This window comes from Octopus bimaculoides, chromosome 3 (genome assembly GCF_046866305.1).
Source record: "Octopus bimaculoides isolate indiv1 chromosome 3, ASM4686630v1, whole genome shotgun sequence".
Lineage (NCBI taxonomy): Eukaryota > Metazoa > Mollusca > Cephalopoda > Octopoda > Octopodidae > Octopus > Octopus bimaculoides.
Genome location: NC_142930.1, coordinates 39,584,306 through 39,603,898, shown reverse-complemented (window position 1 = coordinate 39,603,898; position 19,593 = coordinate 39,584,306). Strand labels below are relative to the sequence as shown.

The 19,593-nt window shown below is 35.4% G+C and overlaps 1 pseudogene; it reads right to left on the bottom strand.

Annotated features, from left to right (window-relative positions):
• Positions 1 to 7,885: 7,885 nt before the first annotated feature.
• LOC128247440 (U4 spliceosomal RNA) lies at positions 7,886 to 7,997 on the bottom strand (annotated as a pseudogene).
• Positions 7,998 to 19,593: the final 11,596 nt, after the last annotated feature.

Sequence of the window (19,593 nt, the reverse complement as noted above, 5' to 3'; positions counted from 1 at the left end):
TCAAAAATCCTGGTCTTATTAGGTTCTTCCGAAAATTTCTGGAATATAATCAATAAAATCCAGAACATTTTCTTTGTTATTCTTTACTTTACTATTTATTCCGTGGTAGTAATAACAGAATTTGGCCCGATTAAATTTTCTGCTATCTAGGGTTCTTCTATGCAAGTTGCCTCCAAATTTAAAAGCTGTGGCTGTTTTTTCTTCATCTAGCAAATCGATTGGAATCATTTTGTTCGACACAGAAATTTAACACTGCACATTTTCATATTTAAAACACGTAAAGCAAATTTGTGGGATGGGATTTATTACCATAAACGCTCTAGCAGCGTATAATAGAAATACTTTTGTTACTTTAGTCCTTTATATTTGGCAAGTGAAAACCAAAATAAATTGTTATGATTTTGTACTTGAGGTATCTAAATTTCCTAGAAATGGTTTATCGACATTTCTCACTTGCTAGATAAATGACTAATAATAAATTAAAATAAATTATAGGTTGTTTCTCTTCGTCGGCTTTAAATATGAATAATTATAAAATACGCCATGTATCTCCAAGCAAATTTGAAGCTTTGTTTATGCTTTAGATATATTTCAAATCCTTTGACGTTGTACAATGAGAAAATAAGATGTAACGTGAAGAGCTATGCGAAGCAGATTGAGGTAAGCAATGGAAGACAAAAGGTAAAAAAAAGAAATGCAAAAACCACGATTAATGCAGATGGTAGAGAAAGATAAGTGAACAAGTGTCAATGTCTGCGTTACAGCAACTCCGTATATAATGAGTTTTCAAAAGAAACCTATCCATAGGATCACACCTGATAAAATTTGCAGATCTGGAATTACGCAGTCTGATGGAGTTCTTGGATCTTATAGGAATGTGAGATATTTCTGCTAAAGTGTGTATCTTCGATATAAGTTGTATATTTTCGTATATTTTTTCTGGGAAGAATCACACGATAGATTAATGAATTTCTTGCATTTCAGTGACAGTCATACTAAAACATATGGCTTTAAATCCAACATAAAATTTACATCTAGTTTTTCAAAATCTAGCGTTGAATTGTTGGACACAAATGTCATGTTTCCTGGAAGCAGAATAGTGAGTGAGCTATTTTGCAAGCCCACATCATCCGACATTCATCTCCACCACTGCACCAATCTTCCATATCATATTAATCGGTCAAATCCGAAATCCCAGTTTTTGAAAATAAAACGGATTTGTACTGACATAGGAGATTACTGGAAATATGCAAATGCCTTTGTATGTCATTATATCAAACGCGGTTACAGTGAATCTCGATTAAGGGAAATGGCAAATGTCGAAAGGGATCTGGGGTGATGAGAAACCAAACAATGAAAAGGCAGACTGTATCAAAAGCACCTAAGATGCCTACAAAATTCTACAAGAACAGGTATAGAAAGACATCTCAATCGCCTACTTAAGGAGGGCATTAACGAAGGCTAATAAATGGAAATCCCCTGGTATTGATAGAGTACCAAATGTCTGGCTCTGATCACCCTTGTCTGCAAACAAAATGTTAGTAATACTATTTAACAGTATTATGAAACCATAACCCTAACCCTAACCCTAAACCTCCCCATTGGATGGCAAATGGTATTACTTAACTCCTCCCGAAAACTAACGAGACCAAAGACCCGAAAACCTACCGGCCTATAACATGCTTGTCTACTACCTATAAGATTTTGACATCTATTCTAGTGGAACAATACATATACGTTTATGAAAGAGAATAACCTCTTTTTCACTGCACAAAAAGGATTCAGACGAGGCTCATACGGATGCACAGATCAGCTCCTAGTTGATTGCATGTTCCTTGAGAACTGCCATAACAAGTCAGGAAATCTCAGCTCTTCATGGACTGATTATAAAAAAAAGCCTTTGAGACCATGCCACATTCGTGGATTCTGAAATCGTTGGACATTATCAAAATTTCTCCTGTGATTTTAGATTTTTAAAGTATATGTTACTATGGGGCACGAAGCTCCAATTATATCATTCTAAGTATGTGGCCCGTAGCAAACAAGCTGATGTCGACCAGAAACACATGCGCCAGTGGTTACGAAGCTCAGGGCTAAAAGCAAGGAGTGAAGGTTTCATATTAGCTGCTCAAGACCAAAGATTATTAACCCGGAACTACCAAGCCAATGTGATAAGAAATAGAGCTGACCAAAAATGACAATTCTGTAACAATGAGATTGAAACTATAGACCACCTAATCTCAGGGTGTAGAAGTCTAGCACCTGTAGAATATAAAGCAAGACATGACAGAATCGGCCAGTATTTACATTGGACAATATGTCGGTATTATAAAGTCAAAACCGCTGACAAATGGTATAAACACCATCCTGAAGCTGTGACTGAGGAAGAAAATGTATCGATTCTATGGGACGTCCCTGTACATACGAACAAAGCTACACAAGCTAATAAACCGGATATTATTATAAAATATCAAACAAAGAAGATGTGTTTATTAATTGACATGAGTATTCCTTGCGATCATCATATAGCGGTGAAAGAATTTTACAAGATCAGTAAATATAAAGACTTGCTAATAGAAACTGAAATAAAATGTGGCACCTCAAGGCGACTACCATACCAGTCATTGTAGGATCTCTAGGAAAGATAAAAAAGAGATACTGAAACCTATCTGAAAATGATACCAGGCTTACCATCCCTACAGGAAGTGCAAAAAAGTCGTGTTAACTGGAACGACTCATGTACTGAGAAAAGCATTATCGCTGTGAAAACAACATCCATTCATGAATTTATTAATTATTTTTTTTTAAATACATATTTTACCTGTGCATTTGCGTGTATAAACTGGGAATGCATACAATGAACTTCTCTGCCCAAGGCGTACGGAAGCACTCGGCGAGAAATGGAAAATATGAAGAAAGAAGAAAAAATAACAACATAATAATAATAATAATAATAATAATAATAATAATAATAATAATAATAATAATAATAATAATAATAATAATAATAATAGACAAGGCAAAGAGCGCAATGCGATTGAAATAGATATTTTATTTGTGAACGATATTTCGACTGCCAGCCTGTTTTATTCGAGTTCAAAATACAAAGTGATAAAAGTTTAAAATAATAGAAATTCAAATCAAAATTAAGAACGAGTGCAACCTGCATCCGCTAGTTGACGGAATAACATCATTAGTCTTTAATTTTTAATTTTATTACCATCGAAAAAAAAAAGCAAAACTTGGAAAGGAAAAAGAAGAATATCCAATGGAAAGTTTTGTATAGAGTTGATGATATTCTCCTGTCATTTTATTCACTCCTCCAGGGCGTGATATTAATAATCTGCAAAAAATATTTCTTCTGATGCATATTTCGTACTGAATCCAGTTTCAGAATATTATCTGAGAATATGCACCTACAGATCTTTTAAACAATTGCAGCCGTTTGGTGTAAAATGTTCAGCAAGTCCTGTCGAATTATTGTTATTGTGGCTGACGTCATGTCTATGCCGATTAAATCTTTTGTTTAATTGTCCTGTTGCATAACCAATATAAATCAAGTCGTATTTCGTACTATCTGCCGCGTAAACCAAATGGGAATCTCTACGTATCGCATATGCTGTATACATCATAACATTTCTGTTATGATTCATGGTGCACTTCACTTGACTACTGTTGTTGCACAAACAACAGGGCTTACCTGTCTTGCAACGGTCTTTCAAGGTACAGCGCAAATGATCCAATGTCAATTTTGGTGGGAGTCAGAATTGGTGGTCAATAGTTCTCTTATATTTTTATTCTGTCTAAAATCTACAATAGGCAGCTGAAGATATATGCTTAAATCGAGGATATTTTTTCGCAATAGGCTGGTAACTTTCATGCAATACTTTTGAAATGCAAGCGAACTTTCGGTGCCAGTTAATCACTAAAGGAATTCTTTCACAAGATATTCCAGTAGTCCTTGCGGACGTCCATCCCGAATATTATGTGCATAGGAATTGTGATTCTTTTCAATCCAATTATGCCAGATTCGATCATCTTCATTTTTATTGTCAGTAAGCATAGGGTTTTCTGACTCCACTTAACATTTTTTCCAAAAATTATTCCTTCAACTTGTGACGACGTACAAATTGAAATAGCCCTTGAGCTAATTTATCATTGACAAAATTCTTAGTGTTTGGGCAGAAATTTAGTCAGAGCACCAAGCATGAGAGATTTTCGGGTGAAAATTTTAGTTTAGATAAATATATGACCGACCGTACTTGGGCAAGTGGTTTTCAGAGTCTCATTACATTTCTGACTACTTTTGGGGTTTTGCTAGAAATCTTCACTAAAATCATGGAACATATTGGGTGATAAAATATGTTCTGAATATTCATGCAAGAAATCAAAATTTTCGTCGTCTTTCTTGGAGAATCTAAACTGAAACTTTCACACGACGGTGTCTCAGTCTTGGAGCTTGGATGAGTTTCTGCACAAGCACTAAAAATTTCGACAGGAATAAACTAGCTCAATGGCTATTTCAGTTTGTCCGGCGTTACAGGCTGTAGGTATGTTTTTTTTTTTGTTTTTTTTTTTTTGCAAAACCTCTATACTAGGAGTCAGAAAAGCCTATGCCTATTGAAAAGGAAAATGATGACGGTCGAATCTGGCATTATTGGAATGAAAAGAATCCCAATTGTAATCCAAATAAATTTCGGAATGGAGCTCGCAAGCACTAATGGAATTTCTTGAATCTTATCAGACAAGTGGAAAGAAGTCCTGGAATACACTCACAATTAAACAATTAAATACAATCAAAATACAATTAGATACAATTATAAGAAGTGAAGAGAAGTCCTGGAATACACTCACAAATTCCCAACGTTACACACTTCGATATTTACCTCATAGCCTTTCTATTGTTATTAGAAAGTCGGATAAGCGAGTCGCAATCGTAATTACTTCCAAAAGTGAGTATATTTCGGCTGGTAAATAAGTTTTAAATGACTAAAATTCTTATGAGTAATTATCTGTCTTTCCAAATACCCTAATTACACAGAGGAAATTGTCAAAATAATCCTGGAAATAGAGGAAAGCAATTTCATTAATAAGGCCGAATCCAGGATATTGTGGTCAAACGAAACACCTGTACTTTATGGTCTTCCTAAAATACATAAAATGTTCGAAATATTTCCTCTAATGAACCCAATTTGCAGCTGCTTTGATTGTTGTACAGCCAACATTTCGGAATGGCTTGATGACTTTCTACTGATGTTGCAAAAAGATCGAGTTCTTATATTCGAGATACGTTTTATTTTTCTAAAATCAACAACATTTTTAAGCGACGTAGCCATTCGAAAACGGTTTATGTTTAACCCTGGATGTTCCTTCCTTACGTCCCAATATTGGCCACGAAGATGGGGTAGAAGTATGCATGAATGCCTTCGAAAAATTGTCAAACAAAAGAAGTCCATTAAATTTTCTCTGTAGTCTATTGAGGGACGCTGTTTTACAAAAAAACACAGTGAGGTTTGGACAAAAAAAAAATTAACCATAATAACCTCGTGGCAGTTAACATCGCTAATGTCTTAATAATGAAATTCGAGACACAATTACGGAAGGAATTCAAATTCCTAGATGGCCATGAACCAATACTCTGGTTAAATATCCTAACGTTGGAGTATCTGCACGCTATACATTGAAAAAAAACAGCTGCAAGGGAGGTAAGCTCTGTTCATTGTACAACAACAGTAGTCTAGTGAATTCCATCAGGTGTCATAACAGAAATGCTATGATTTATGCAGGAGCTGCGACATATAGAGTTTCTCACTTAGTGTACGCGGTAGAATGCACGAAACACAATTTGATTTATGTTGGTTATACAACAGAACAATTAATCGAAAGATTTAATGGGTACAGATATGATGTCAGGCAGAATAGTTTTATTTTGACGGAACGTGCCTAACATTTTGCATCAAACGGCTGCAATTTTGAAAAAAAGACTAGTGCCCAGTTTCAGAAAATATTCTGAATCTGCTTCACTTTCATTACTCACAATGCATTATAAGAAATATGTTTGCGGGTCATGAACATCACCCCCTGGAGGAATGAATAAAATAACAGGAAAATAGTAGCAAATTTATACAAAAATGTTCCAGTAAATATCCTTTTACTTTTACTTTTTCTTTCCGTTTTTTCTCTCTCTTTTCTGTCTTTTTCGTTTCGCCAGTTATAAAATTGAAACTTAAAGACTGATGATGTAATTCCATGAGTGTATGAATGCTAGTTACTCTCGTTCATGCTTTAAATTTTAAGTTCAATAATTTTGAAATCTTTTCACTATGTCTTTTCTTTTTTGTTTTTTTTTTGTTTTTTTGCAAAGAGAGGATGGCAGTCGTAATATCGTTCAATCCAAAAAATATCTACTGGAATTGCATCGAACTCTTCGTCTTGTTTCTTTACATTTGTGAAGGCTTACTTCAATCCTTCTAAAATATAACAACAACAAGAATAGTAATAATAATGATGATGATAATAACAATAAACACATAAACAACTATGACAATTTAAAGTGGGAAACATGAAGGTTGTGGCCAATGAAGAGAGTATACGTGATAGCAATAGAAATTGGTGCACTTAGAAATATCAGCAATCAACTGCCAACATTGCTGAAAAAGATTGGTACAAGTGTGAAGGTAGAACACCTACAAAATCAGCATTGCATATAACTATATGAATTATTCACAGGGTTCTTGAAGCATAACTAGTAAACAAGTGTCAACTTAGTCTTCCGGCTGTGGACAGCTGAAACTTTCCATCGTAATCAGCATAGTAATCAGTGAGTTTTCATATAATAATAATAACAACCCTGATGCAATTCCAGAGACTGGCTCCCATTGCTTCTGAGATTAACTGATTGGAAGTGTTATCATGTGCCCAATACCACAAATTTGCTAGTCCGTTATTTGACTTTAACAACTTGAGCTTGTCCCTTAGTGGCTGCCGATTGGTGAATCTCTGTTCACGAGCAGACGTAGCGGGAGAGCATCATGGCATGCATGGGTGTTTTGGTCATCCTTAAATCAAACCTTAGCTATTGACATTATGAATGGGATTGGCAACTCGACCTGAAGAAAGTTCTGATATGGGCCATTCCTACACGATCATGTGATGTTTATCTTGGTGTGAGATCACCATGTCGCGCACATATTTGTTGTGATGCCTGTACCTTGTGTACACTTATCGAATGTGTAGTCATGTTGTGTATATTAGGATTCCTATATTTGTACACCATTGTAACTTTGATGCTATGCGCTGCTGTCTCATTCAATAATAATGATGATGATGATGATGATGATGATGATGATGATGATGATGACGATGATGTTCTTTTAACTGATTGAAATGAGTATGCCCTGTGACTATAATATATCGTCAAAACAATTTGATAATCTCAGAAAATATAAATTTTGTTAATCGAAATCGGAAAGTTGTAGTATCTCAAACGGTTTCAATACTAGTGATTGTAGGACAACTTGGAATGATAAAAACCCGGAACTAAAAATTATTTGAGAATCTTCCCTGGCGTACCATCCATGCAGGAAGTGCAAAGGATTGTCTTAAATTGTACGTCACAGGTATTGGAAGGATCATTGTCGGTGTGAATTTTCTTTCTTTTCCCCCTTTTATTTTCTTTATTTATATTTTCTTTTTGTCTTTTCTCTGCCTTTCGTCCGCTATTTTCTCTGGCACATGATAGTGTAAATGAACACGTGGGTTTATTCGATTAGCCTATCAATATATACAGTACATTTCTCTGCCTTAGGTGTGAGGAAGACCCTTGGCAAGAAAGGGAAATTGAATTGAAAGGAAATGATAATAATAATAATAATAATAATAATAATAATAATAATAATAATAATAATAATAATAATAATAATAATAATAATTTTCAACTAGCAATAACCACGCCTCGGATTTACCTCATTGGCCATAGTACCGCCTCATGTAAGGCAGAAATATAGACCTCACTAAAGTGGTAATCATTGATTATCTGGCTATGTCCGGTGTTATAAGGAGCTTAGCTTCAATATCAGTCTTTAAGATTGTACTTTTCATAACTATTGAGTTATTTCCATTCTTATTTCTAGTAACACTGGTGCTGATCAGTGCTCTTTATATTTTAGTGACGTCTATATTTCTGCCTGGGGGTTGTAAAATTTCGAATGAGCTACCCGTCTTATATATACATATTTCTTTTAGTCTTTCCCACTAATATGAATCTACTAACGTATGTGACCCTCTCCAGAACTGTTACTTGTTGACACTAATGTTAACAACAACTCATACCTGGATGATGATAATTTGCCAAATATATCGGTTGGTGCATATTATTAGCACCATCTCAACTTGTTGAAATTGAACTTAATTTACTCCCGTACTAAACTGTGTAAAGCCTTTTATGTATAATCTTCGTTAAACAATAAATTACAATTCTCTTTGTGATAGAGACCCTAATATTTGCAAAACTGCAAAACTGCATAATGATTCCATATATCTGCATGTGTGAGACTGTACATTGCTGTATATCTGTCACTTGTTCTTGTTGTTGTTGGCATCCTTTTGTCTCGGGAGTCAATGGAGTTGCCTCTTCAGTTTTGCGCAGGCCTGCGCTAGATGTAAGAAAATCCTGGGTAGCCCAATCGTCAGGATTCATCTCTCGACCTCGCTGATGTAGCCCAAAGTAGTGCAGAGCATTACGTTTGGCACCAGCTTGGTTGCAGGAGCTGCCGGATGAACATCGAATTGAACACTAAACCGCCTACGGGGCTCCACTCAGGATTTCTTTGAAGGTTTTCTCCTTTCGGCAACCCTGGAGAGGGGCCCAATCAGGGTACTGTCAGCCGGAGCCAGCTGATCCTGGGACTCGTGTCAGGCAGGGTCGTCACTCCCTGATGTAGTGAAGAAAATCGCTACCTGCTACCTAATAGTTGTGACTACATTTATGATATTATGATGTGGAAACAAAGTTTGCTCTTTTAGAAGCGTTGAGATATACTGAAATATACAAATAAAGAAATATTTTACATAATAATGCTAAATAGGATAGAACATCCTTACATTGCATAAACAATTGTTAGCAGCCAGCCATGAGACTCGAACTCACAACTCAGTGATTACCGGTCAGAGTGTTTTACCTTTAAGCTAAACTGCCTACACCACACAATTTTGAGCTATTGTTATTATTAATTTTGTATTTGTGTTTGTCAATAAATTGTTTGTGTCTTAGACATAGATTTTATCATATTCACTCGATTTAGGGACATTGTTATGTTGTGATGCAATTACAGAGTCTCTGATAACCTCAGCAAAATTTACTCCATGTTCGAAAATGAAACTCTATCAATTAGAATTCGGTGCACATTGATACAGTTGAATGTTTGTTTTCAGCTTATTAGCATGTTTATTTATCGTCTCGAGACATTGAAGTTATTCCATGTAATCTTTGTTCCTACTAAATTTTCTTCCATACAGTGGAATTTCTATTTTCTATCCTTAATTCTTGTTGGCACTGTTGCTTTGGCTCAAATTAGCGTTTATTGCGGATGTCACAAAGAAATGTATTCCAAACTATATTTTCCTGTGATTTTCGAGCATAAATTTGTAAAGGCAGAGGGACTTGCGCTTTATTTCTAAGAAATCTAGCAACCAAATAGGTAGACAACTGTTTGCTCCCGTTACTATGGTTTATTAGCTTTGCGTAGACCGATAGGCGGTTTATGTATGTCTTGTAAAATAGTGCAGCCATCTTCTGAGAATATTGGAAGCAATTTAAACTGATATTAATTTTGTTTGTTTGCGGGTAGATATAGGAAAACTTCAATATATTATCATTCTATATTCACAAAAGTAAACAAAAAAAAGCAACATATAGATATCTTACCGTGTGACATATATAACTTGCTGGTCTTATTATTCTCTATAACGTACACATTGCCAGCCAGTATTATCATCTTTATGGCGCTAGTTCGTTTTATATTTCTTTTTATTCTCTCGGTATGAGGACGTTCTTGAAGTTGTAATTCAAAGCACTTCTAAATCCAAACTGCCTACATGAAAAAAAGTACTGAATATGTTACAGAATAAATGTTGGTTTAAACGCAGGAATATTACTTGGCTGCAATATTCACAGTCAAAAAAATGAGTTACATGTGCCACTGTAAGAAATACTAAAGTATTATTATTGGTTTTAATTTATATTGGAGAGATAGGTCAGTTCTACTACAGGCACATGACCTCAGTTTTTGGTGGAGGGGCTAATCATTTACAGAGATCCTAGTTTGCAACCCTTATTCATTTCACAGATCCCAAAAGCCTGACCGGGCCTTTTGATCCATCATTCCATCTCCGCAGCTGTTATCGGCATTTCGCAACGCTCCACACCCTTTGCCGAGATTCGTAACACTCCTTCGAGGTAGGAACTGACTTCTTTCCTTAGAAACTGCCATTTGTCCCAAACAATTGAGCGAGGTGCTGTTTAAATGTTGCAAACATCTATTTGGGCTTGAGTATCGTGCGCCAATTTTGGTCCACCGAAGAACAAATTGTGGCATTGCGTCTCTGCAACTTGGGCCCATCGAGCGGGTTTTCTTTCTTTCTTGTCATAGAGCACGTGCGTTAGCTCTGACAATGCACCCTTCCTGTTACGAGTTGAAAAAATGGGGTAAGGTTAATCTCATCACCAGCACGTCATTTGCAATTATTTTCCTAAGCATCTCGCCTAAGTTTCTAAGTTCGCTTGTATTCCATTTCATTCTAAATCTAATGCCTTTTTAAAGCTTAACTGATTCCACTGTAATTTAACTTTTTGAGAGCAAAACCTCATTTGTTGGTTGTGATTGACTTTGCCGATGCCTGCTTAACTAATTTCTAATCTGGCGTCCGTAAGATTTCTACATCGCGAGTGACTCCTACAGCTCCCAATAACCAAGTTCCAATCTTCTAGACCTATCTAGGATGCCTGTATATATACGCAATTTGTGGTATGTGTAACTGATAATTTTCAAAAAGTGGACAACTTATACTGTTTTCATCTACTGGTATGGAGAAATTCCTTTCTCTATATGAACTAGAACACCCGATGCGATTAATCTTCACCCGCGTTGGAGTATCCTGAAAATCTATTCGGTTATTGTCCGAAAGTTGAAGGTGTCTGATCAGGTCTCAGAAGCTTTTAGTAACCCTTGTCTATCTGCCAGCTCACACATTCCAGATTATCTCTAAGATGGTGATCTAATAGCCCAATATCAGAAAATGTCGACATGTTTCCCAGGAAAATCTCCAGACATCTGAAGAAATCTCTTTGTCCTATTTCTGTCGGTGTATGAACAACCACGAGTCTGAGGGCAAGCCCATCACTACCGTTCACATGCAAGACGGGCAACTTACTTTTAGATCCTGGAGGATAGTCCTTATGAAGACCTCACCGGAACAACAACGCTGTTCAATCCCTTCTTCAATTCCCGTTTGACATAAACATATATATATCTGTAAAGAACGGTCAGCAACATTCGTCAGTACATCTACACATAATGAACTAAGGTTGTTGCGTGGATGACCTTGTTTCCAAGGCGACACCAACGCATGTGAATTCATACTCCCTATGCTGAACAAGACTATGTTAAATTAAGAAATACTTTCGAAAAAGGGTATTCGGAGTGATTATATTGAGGACGTGAGATTGGACGTTCCATCGCAATATGTAGAGTTTTACATGAGCAGTTATTATAAAGGCTTTAGTTGACATTTCTCCTGAAATGACCTATTCCCTAAGGGTATTTAACGTTTCTGGCGCTTTATGTATTATTTGAAGTTAGAATACAGTTTATGACCTATTGCCGTTGCTGCTCTTATTTGAGGCTCACCAAGTATATTACCGGCTAGTTCGAACATGGAGGTGCAGGGTTTAGGTAAGTATTTGATGTTCTTTGTTGATAATGTTCCCGTTGTTTTGTGGTATTCTAAGCGGTTGTTTTTGCTGATGTCTGAAATATGGAAGCAATAGTTGTTGGTGAGTTCTCTTTTCTCATTATTATTGTTATTTCCACACTAGGTGTTTATGTTGGTGTTGCAGTTCAATTAGTACTTACTGTTCTTGTTGCAGTTGCTGTGTTGTAGTTGTCACCAGTCTCTGTTTTATTTTACTTTTTAAGGTGAAAGGAAAGGGTTCCCTAGCCTCCTCCTCTATAGGAAAATCTCTATCCTAGTGTAGCATATTGCTTCATTCTTACGATGTAAGTTTTTTTGTGCTGCACACTGAACTGAGACCCAACCTGCTTCCGTGACGCTAATTCTTATGTGCGTATTTTCATTCTTCTTGTTTTGTATGTATCTTTCTTCTCCGTGTAGCATTAGCAGTGTTAAGAGATACTCTTCTTTTCTTTCTTTTTAATAGGCTTCTTTCACATTTTAAATGTCAATGCAAGGATTTATATTTTGGTTTCTTTGACGCATCACATTTGCAAAACACTAAATTTCGATTTGTCTTTTTTCGTCATTTTCAGCGATAGTGTTGCGTTAATGGTGGTAGCGCTGGCAACTTTGGATGAATTTGCACGTGTCATGTGCGAACATTTTCTTTTTCCCATCTTATTAATTTTCATATTTTTCAGTGTTGTTGCTTAGGCTGGCTATTGTGAGAGCGGTGGTGTTTCTGTTGCTGTTGTTTCAAACGTGTTTATTCTATTGTTTTGTCAGTGTTGTTGGTCTTATCGATTCTACTGTTACAACCTCTTTCCGTATTTGTTAGTTCAACCCGGAAAAACTGACAGTGAAAGTCAGTTTCGCCTTCAAAACTAGCTTCCACCATCCTCTCTCCTCCGTTTGCCGAAGTAGAGTTTTCCATATTGTATCTTTAAATAGTAATGGAAGAAAATCGCTCTCTTTGAAATTCTGCCTACTTAAGGCAGATGACAATGAATTTAAGTAGAACTTTAAGATCTCTACGAAATTCCACCTAATATAAAAAATAGACTTACGACCATAAAAACAAGTGAATAACTCACAGAACAATGGTGACACGTCCTGGCGATAAAATACAACAAACGGAATAACAACTTCCACCTTACCACTACCATCACGAACAACAATAACAACAGCAGCAATAATAATGATAATAATAATAATGACAACCACAAAAACAGCAACAACAAGAGCGGCTCAGAAAAGGGAAGACTATCGTAATTTCCAATTCCACTGAAATGGCTAACCGACAAGATTACAGACCAATAACTTGTCTCCCCACAATTTACAATGACATTACTACAATGATCTCGCAGAAAAGTAGAAAATATCTGGAAGAAAACAACCTGTCTCCAGAAGAACAGAAGGGATGCTACAAGGGTTCATACGGCTGTAAAGACCAACTAATGATCAATAAAGCCATAACTTTAGACAGCCGCAGAAAGAAGAGACTAAGTATGTCCTGGAACCATTACCGAAAGGCTTTTGATAGTGTTCCCCACAAATGGATCCTAGAAACACTAAACATGAATCAGTAATCATAAAATATATAACAGATTCCATGAATAACTGGCAGACAGTACTACAGCTCCAAACGATAGAGGGACTCATAAAAACGAAAGCCATTCCCATTAGGAGAGGAATATTGCAAGGAGACACGCTCCTTCCACTCTTTTTCTGCTTGACACATTCACTTTTATCTGACATGCTAAAGACAACTGCAACGGATACAACTGTTACGGCAAAGCAATCGGATGACATAAAACTGTACGCTAGAAATTATTCACAGATAGAAATATTACTGCAGACTGTACATGGATTTACTAAAGACATGAATATCAAATTTTTCTTAGAAAATGTGCCAAAGCAACATTGCAAAGAGGAAAACTGGTTAAGAGTAGCAACATCACCCATTCTTATGTACGTATTTTTACTCTTATTGTTTTGTATGTATCTTTCTTCTCCGTGTAGCATTAGCAGTTTTAAGAGTTACCCTACTTCACTTTCTTCTTAATAGGTTTCTTTCACTTTCTAAATCTTCAATCCACAGATGTATATTTTGGATTCTTTGACGCACCACAGTTGCAAAACAGTATGATTTGTATGTTTTCATCCTTTTCAGCGATAGTGTTGCGTTAATGGTGGTAACGCTGGTGGCTGTGAATGAATTTGCACGTGTCATGCGCGAAAATTTGCTTTTTTCCTCATATTAATTTTCCTTTTTCAGTGTTTTTGCTTAGGCTAGCTTTTGTGAGAGCTGTGGTGTTTTTGTTGCTGTTATTTCAAATGTGTTTATTTTTTATGTTTTTTCGGTGTTGTTGATCTTATCGATTCTGTTGCTACAACCTTTTTTCCGTATTTGTTAGTTCAACTGGGAAAAAACTGACAGAGAAGCTCAATTTCGCCTTCAAAACCAGCTTCCACCATCCTCTCTTCTCCGTTTGCCGAAGTAGAATTTACCATATTCTACCTTTAAATAGTAATAGAAGAAAATCGTTCTCTTTGAAATTTTCCCTACTTAAGGCAAATGACATTGAATTTGAGTAGAACTTTATGATCTCTTCGAAATTGCACAAAGTATACAGGAATATACTTGCAACCATAAAAAATAAGTGAAGAACTCACAGAACAATGGTGACACGTCCTGGCGATAAGATACAACAAACAGAATAACAACGTGCACCTCACCACTACAATCACCAACAATAATAACAACATCAGCTCTAATAATAATAATAATAATAATAATAATAATAATAATAATAATAATAATAATAATAATTATTATTATTATTATTATTATTATTATCATTATTATAATAATTAACCAACTGGAATGCACCCGGGCACGATAAAATCCCCAACTTCTGGTTAAAATATCTGACAGGAACGCATATGAGAAATTTAATGATATATTTGCAGAGACAGAGACAATGCCTGAATGGCTCAGGGAAGGGAAGATTATCCTAATTCCCAATAACACTGAAACGGCTAACCCACAAATTACAGACCAATAACTTATCTCCCAACAATTTACAAAGACTTTAGTGCAATAATATCGCAGAGAATAAGCAAGCATCTGTACGAAAACAACCTGTTTCCAGATGAGCGCAAGGAATACTGCAAAGCCTCATACAGCTGTAACAATCAGCTAATGATCAACATAATGGCAGACAACCGCTGGAGGAAGGAGGGTTTTAGTGTGGCCTTGATCGATTCCTGAGAGGCTTTTAATAGTGTTCCCCACACATGGATCCTAGAAGCACTAGCGATGAATAACGTAGCACCAATAATTATAAAATGATAACACATTCCATGGATTAATCGTAGACAGAGCTACAACTCCAATCAAGAGAGGGACTCATAAAAGCTAAAGCCATCCCTATTAGAAGAGGTATATTCTAGGAAGATACGCTCCCTCCACTCCTTTTCTGCTTGGCACTGAGGCTTTTATCTAGCATGCTAAACACAACTGTAAGCGGATACAACTGTTACGACAAAACAATCAGTTGCCTTTTATATATGGATGACCAAAAACTGTAAGCTAGAAATGATAATGATCGGGAAACCTTACTACAGACAGTACATGGATTTGCCAAAGAAATAAATATCAAATCTGGCTTAGAAAAATGTGCCAAGGCAGCATTGAAAAGAGGAAAACTAGTTAAGAGTAGAAACATCACACCAGATAAAGAAATTGAAATAAGAGAATTAGACTAATGTCAGGCATACAAATATTCAGGTATCACTGAATAATAATAATAATAATAATAATAATAATAATAATAATAATAATAACAATAATAATAATAATAATAATAATAAAAATAATAATAATAATAATAATAACGACCATGATGATGATGATGATGATGATGATGATGATGATGATGATGATGATGATGATGATGATGATGATGATGATGATGATGGTGATGATGATGATGATGTTGATGATGATGATGATGATGATAATAATAATAATAATAATGATAATAATAATAATAATAATAATAATAATAATAATAATAATAATAATAATATTAATAATAATAATAATAATAATAATAATAATAATAATAATAATAATAATAGTAATGATAATAATAATAATAATAATAATAATAATAATAATAATAATAATAATAAAAATATTCAGACAAATACAAAACAAAGACACCAGGACTTACAAATATATATAACATACAGAAAATTGCACTACTGGGTACTGCACACAGGCGTTAGGTACTGCACACAGGAGGGGGGAGGAGGGGGATGAGCAGGAGGAGGAGGAGGAAGAGAAGTAGGAGGAGGAGAAGGAGGAGGAGTAGGAGGAGAAGGATATATGTGACGAAACCACCGTTGCTGATACGATGTGGTGTTTAAAAACATGGCGCATATTATACTAGAAAATGTGATATACATTATAACAAAAAATTATCCTGAAATAGAAGACGCCATATGGGTGAGAAGGATGATGATATCAGTGTAAATACTGTTAACGGTGATGTTGATAAAATGCATGACAGTGATATAGTTGAGATTGTTGGTTGTAATGAATATATCGATGACTTCAGTAGATATCGTTAATATTATGCTTTCGTTTTACATGAGTTTTACTTGTATTCCTCATTAGCAAGTCCTGAGTTTTGAGATGCGTGCCTCATTTCATCTTGTGATGGTAGGATGTATTCCATATTGCTTTGGTGCGAAGAAATTGGATTGCGATCTAATTGTATATCCTTAAAAACGTATGTTATAAATTGTATGGCATTTCAGATTAACAACCAATCTATCACAGAGTTTGAATTAGTTTCTGTGCAGTTTGGGAACAATTTATAGGCATGTAGTGTAGTACAGAGAGTGAGGCTGGTATCTAGGGTTTTTCTTTTTTTGCGTTGGATCTCTATATTTTTTTCCTTCCTGGTAAGCACTAATGCTAATGAGTTTATTAATTCATTAAATGATAGCACTACTTAATTAAACTTCTCTTTCAATTAAAAATAAAGGACATTATCAATCGTGTTGGGAATTTCACTTGCTTGCAGTTAATAATGTGTTACTGAATTTCATTTCTAATCATATTGAATGAGGATTGTGATGTTATTGCATTTTTCACATCCTATATCCTATTAAGCCATTATGTAATTTTGGTTACATTGAATGCTATTTTTTGGGTATTTCCTCCAGTGGGATTGAACTTCTGTTCATATTCGTGTTTCACTTAAATTGATGTTTCTTCGTATAAACGCACGATTATTTGATATTCCGTCCAAATGAGTTATTCCTTTTAATGAAGTGCTTCCGCATTTCAAATCCTCTTATCCTGCATTTCTTTGCCGATATGATGTCCTTTATTTTAGAAAGAGAAAGGATTTCTGTTTTGTACCTTTAATTATTTAAATGCGTTCCCACTTTCTCTATCATTTCTATTTCATATTACTTTCTTATTTTTTATATTATTTTCAGTTTCACTCAATAAAGACGTGTATTTCTCTATTAATGAGTAATATTTTATGAGTGATTCTTTATTGTGTGTATGTGTGCGCATGAAATCGTGTGAAGATTGCACTTCTCATTATATGATTCAACCAGTTTTCTTGATATTAATTCTCATACTGAACATATTAGACCAATCAATCAGATAATTCTCGCACAAATTATTTTAATGCCTTTGTCTTGCAAAAATGATTAAAAAGAAGACGGACGTTCTGTATGTAATGCTTTGATCTATAAGATACATTCCAACCAGCTTTACTTAACGAACAAAATTTTATCATACGTTTATTAAGGTTTCTTGTCTTAAAACCACGAGAATGATCAAGTTCAATCTATAAGTTAACGCATAAATTTGGTCATTGCTGTCTTCAAATCATAACATTCGTGAAAGTGGTTATACTATAGAATTATTACATATTTTATGACATGTCTTACATAACATTGAGACATGAGATATGCAATAACAAAAATGTCCGTTTCCGGAAAAAAAATCTGATTTTAAATTGGCTTCTCTATTCATAATTTAAGTAATTATTTGCAGTATTCTTTCCACAAGACTTATTTTAAACCACCTAGACCTTATTTTTTGAGATGTTTAGTGCTCCCATATATATGAATCAAACATTTGTGAATATGTAAGATCTAGTTTGTTCTGTAAATGAGGTAATAGCCATAATTATACTACTCTTTCTCTCTCTCTCTCTCTCTCTCTCTTTCTCACTCTCTTTGCGCGCGTGCACACACACACACAGACACACACACACATATATATACGCGTAGGCGTAGGGTGTGATGCGAAGCTCGCGTCCCAGCCACATTATTCGTGGTCCAGTCCTACAACATCATCCACTATAGCATCGGGCCGACGCAATTCTTGGAGTGGGTGTTCGGAAATGGAAAGCCTGCCATGTGTATATACATATAGATACACACGCACATATGTAATATATATAACGCGATTGGCATGTTTGCGTCCCCGTAACATAGGGGTGGTTCGGAGAAAGGCAGATTGAGTAAGGATTAGCTTCAAAAGCATCAGTTTTGGGGTCCATTTGTTCGACTAAATCCCTTCAAGATGACCCAGCATGGCAACAGTCACATGTCGGCAAGAAGTAAAACATAAAAAGAAATATATATATATATATGTATGTATATATCTCAGCAATTATATATATATATAGATAAATTCCCATCTCTTAAATTCCGCATAGGGGATATGTCTGCACGGTGGCTATTGCGCAGCATATACGTTTATAATGTAATGCATTTGACTTAGATGTTTTCAACTTCTACTTCTTAATACTTGTTATTTCGTTTTCCTCTTCTTCTTGATTGAATTGTTAGCAAACTCGACAAAACAACTTAACGGCATTTGTTCCGCCATTTCGATATTAGTTCAATTTCTGACGATGTCGACTTTGCTTCTCTTAACTTTAGAGTCGACCAAGTAAGTGCCAGTGGAGCACTTCAATCGATATAGTCGATTATCGCTCTCCTCAGAAAGTCACTCATTTTGCTTGAGAGTAGTCATGTTGTATTGTTTCAATGATTGACAAATTCTTTCAGCTTATATTTTGCAGTTGCCATTATTTATACAATTAAGCCAGCGACGTGGAAGAATCGCTAGCACGCTGTCAAAAATGCTTAGCGGTATTTAGCTCGTTCTGAGTTCAAATTCCACCGAGGTCAACTTTGTCGTTCATCCTTTCAGGGTCGATAAATTAAGAGAAATTCTGGGGTCGATTACATCGACTAGTGCCCTCCCACAAAATTTCAGGCCTTGTGCCTATTGTAGAAAGCAATATTTATACAACTAATTACAATTAATGGGCTGCCCTTCTTGTAATATATTATTGCTAATCATATTAGCAACGCGATATTACAAGGACAGTAAATCATAAATTCTCCTCCATCTCCTCCTTCTTCTTCTTCTTCTTCTTCTTCTTCTTCTTCTTCTTCTTCTTCTTCTTCTTCTTCTTCTTCTTCTTCTTCTTCTTCTTCTTCTTCTTCTTCTCCTCCTCATCCTCCTTCTTTTTCTTCTGCTTCTCCAAATTTTGTTCTTCCTCTTCTTCTTTTGTCAATCGCGGTCAT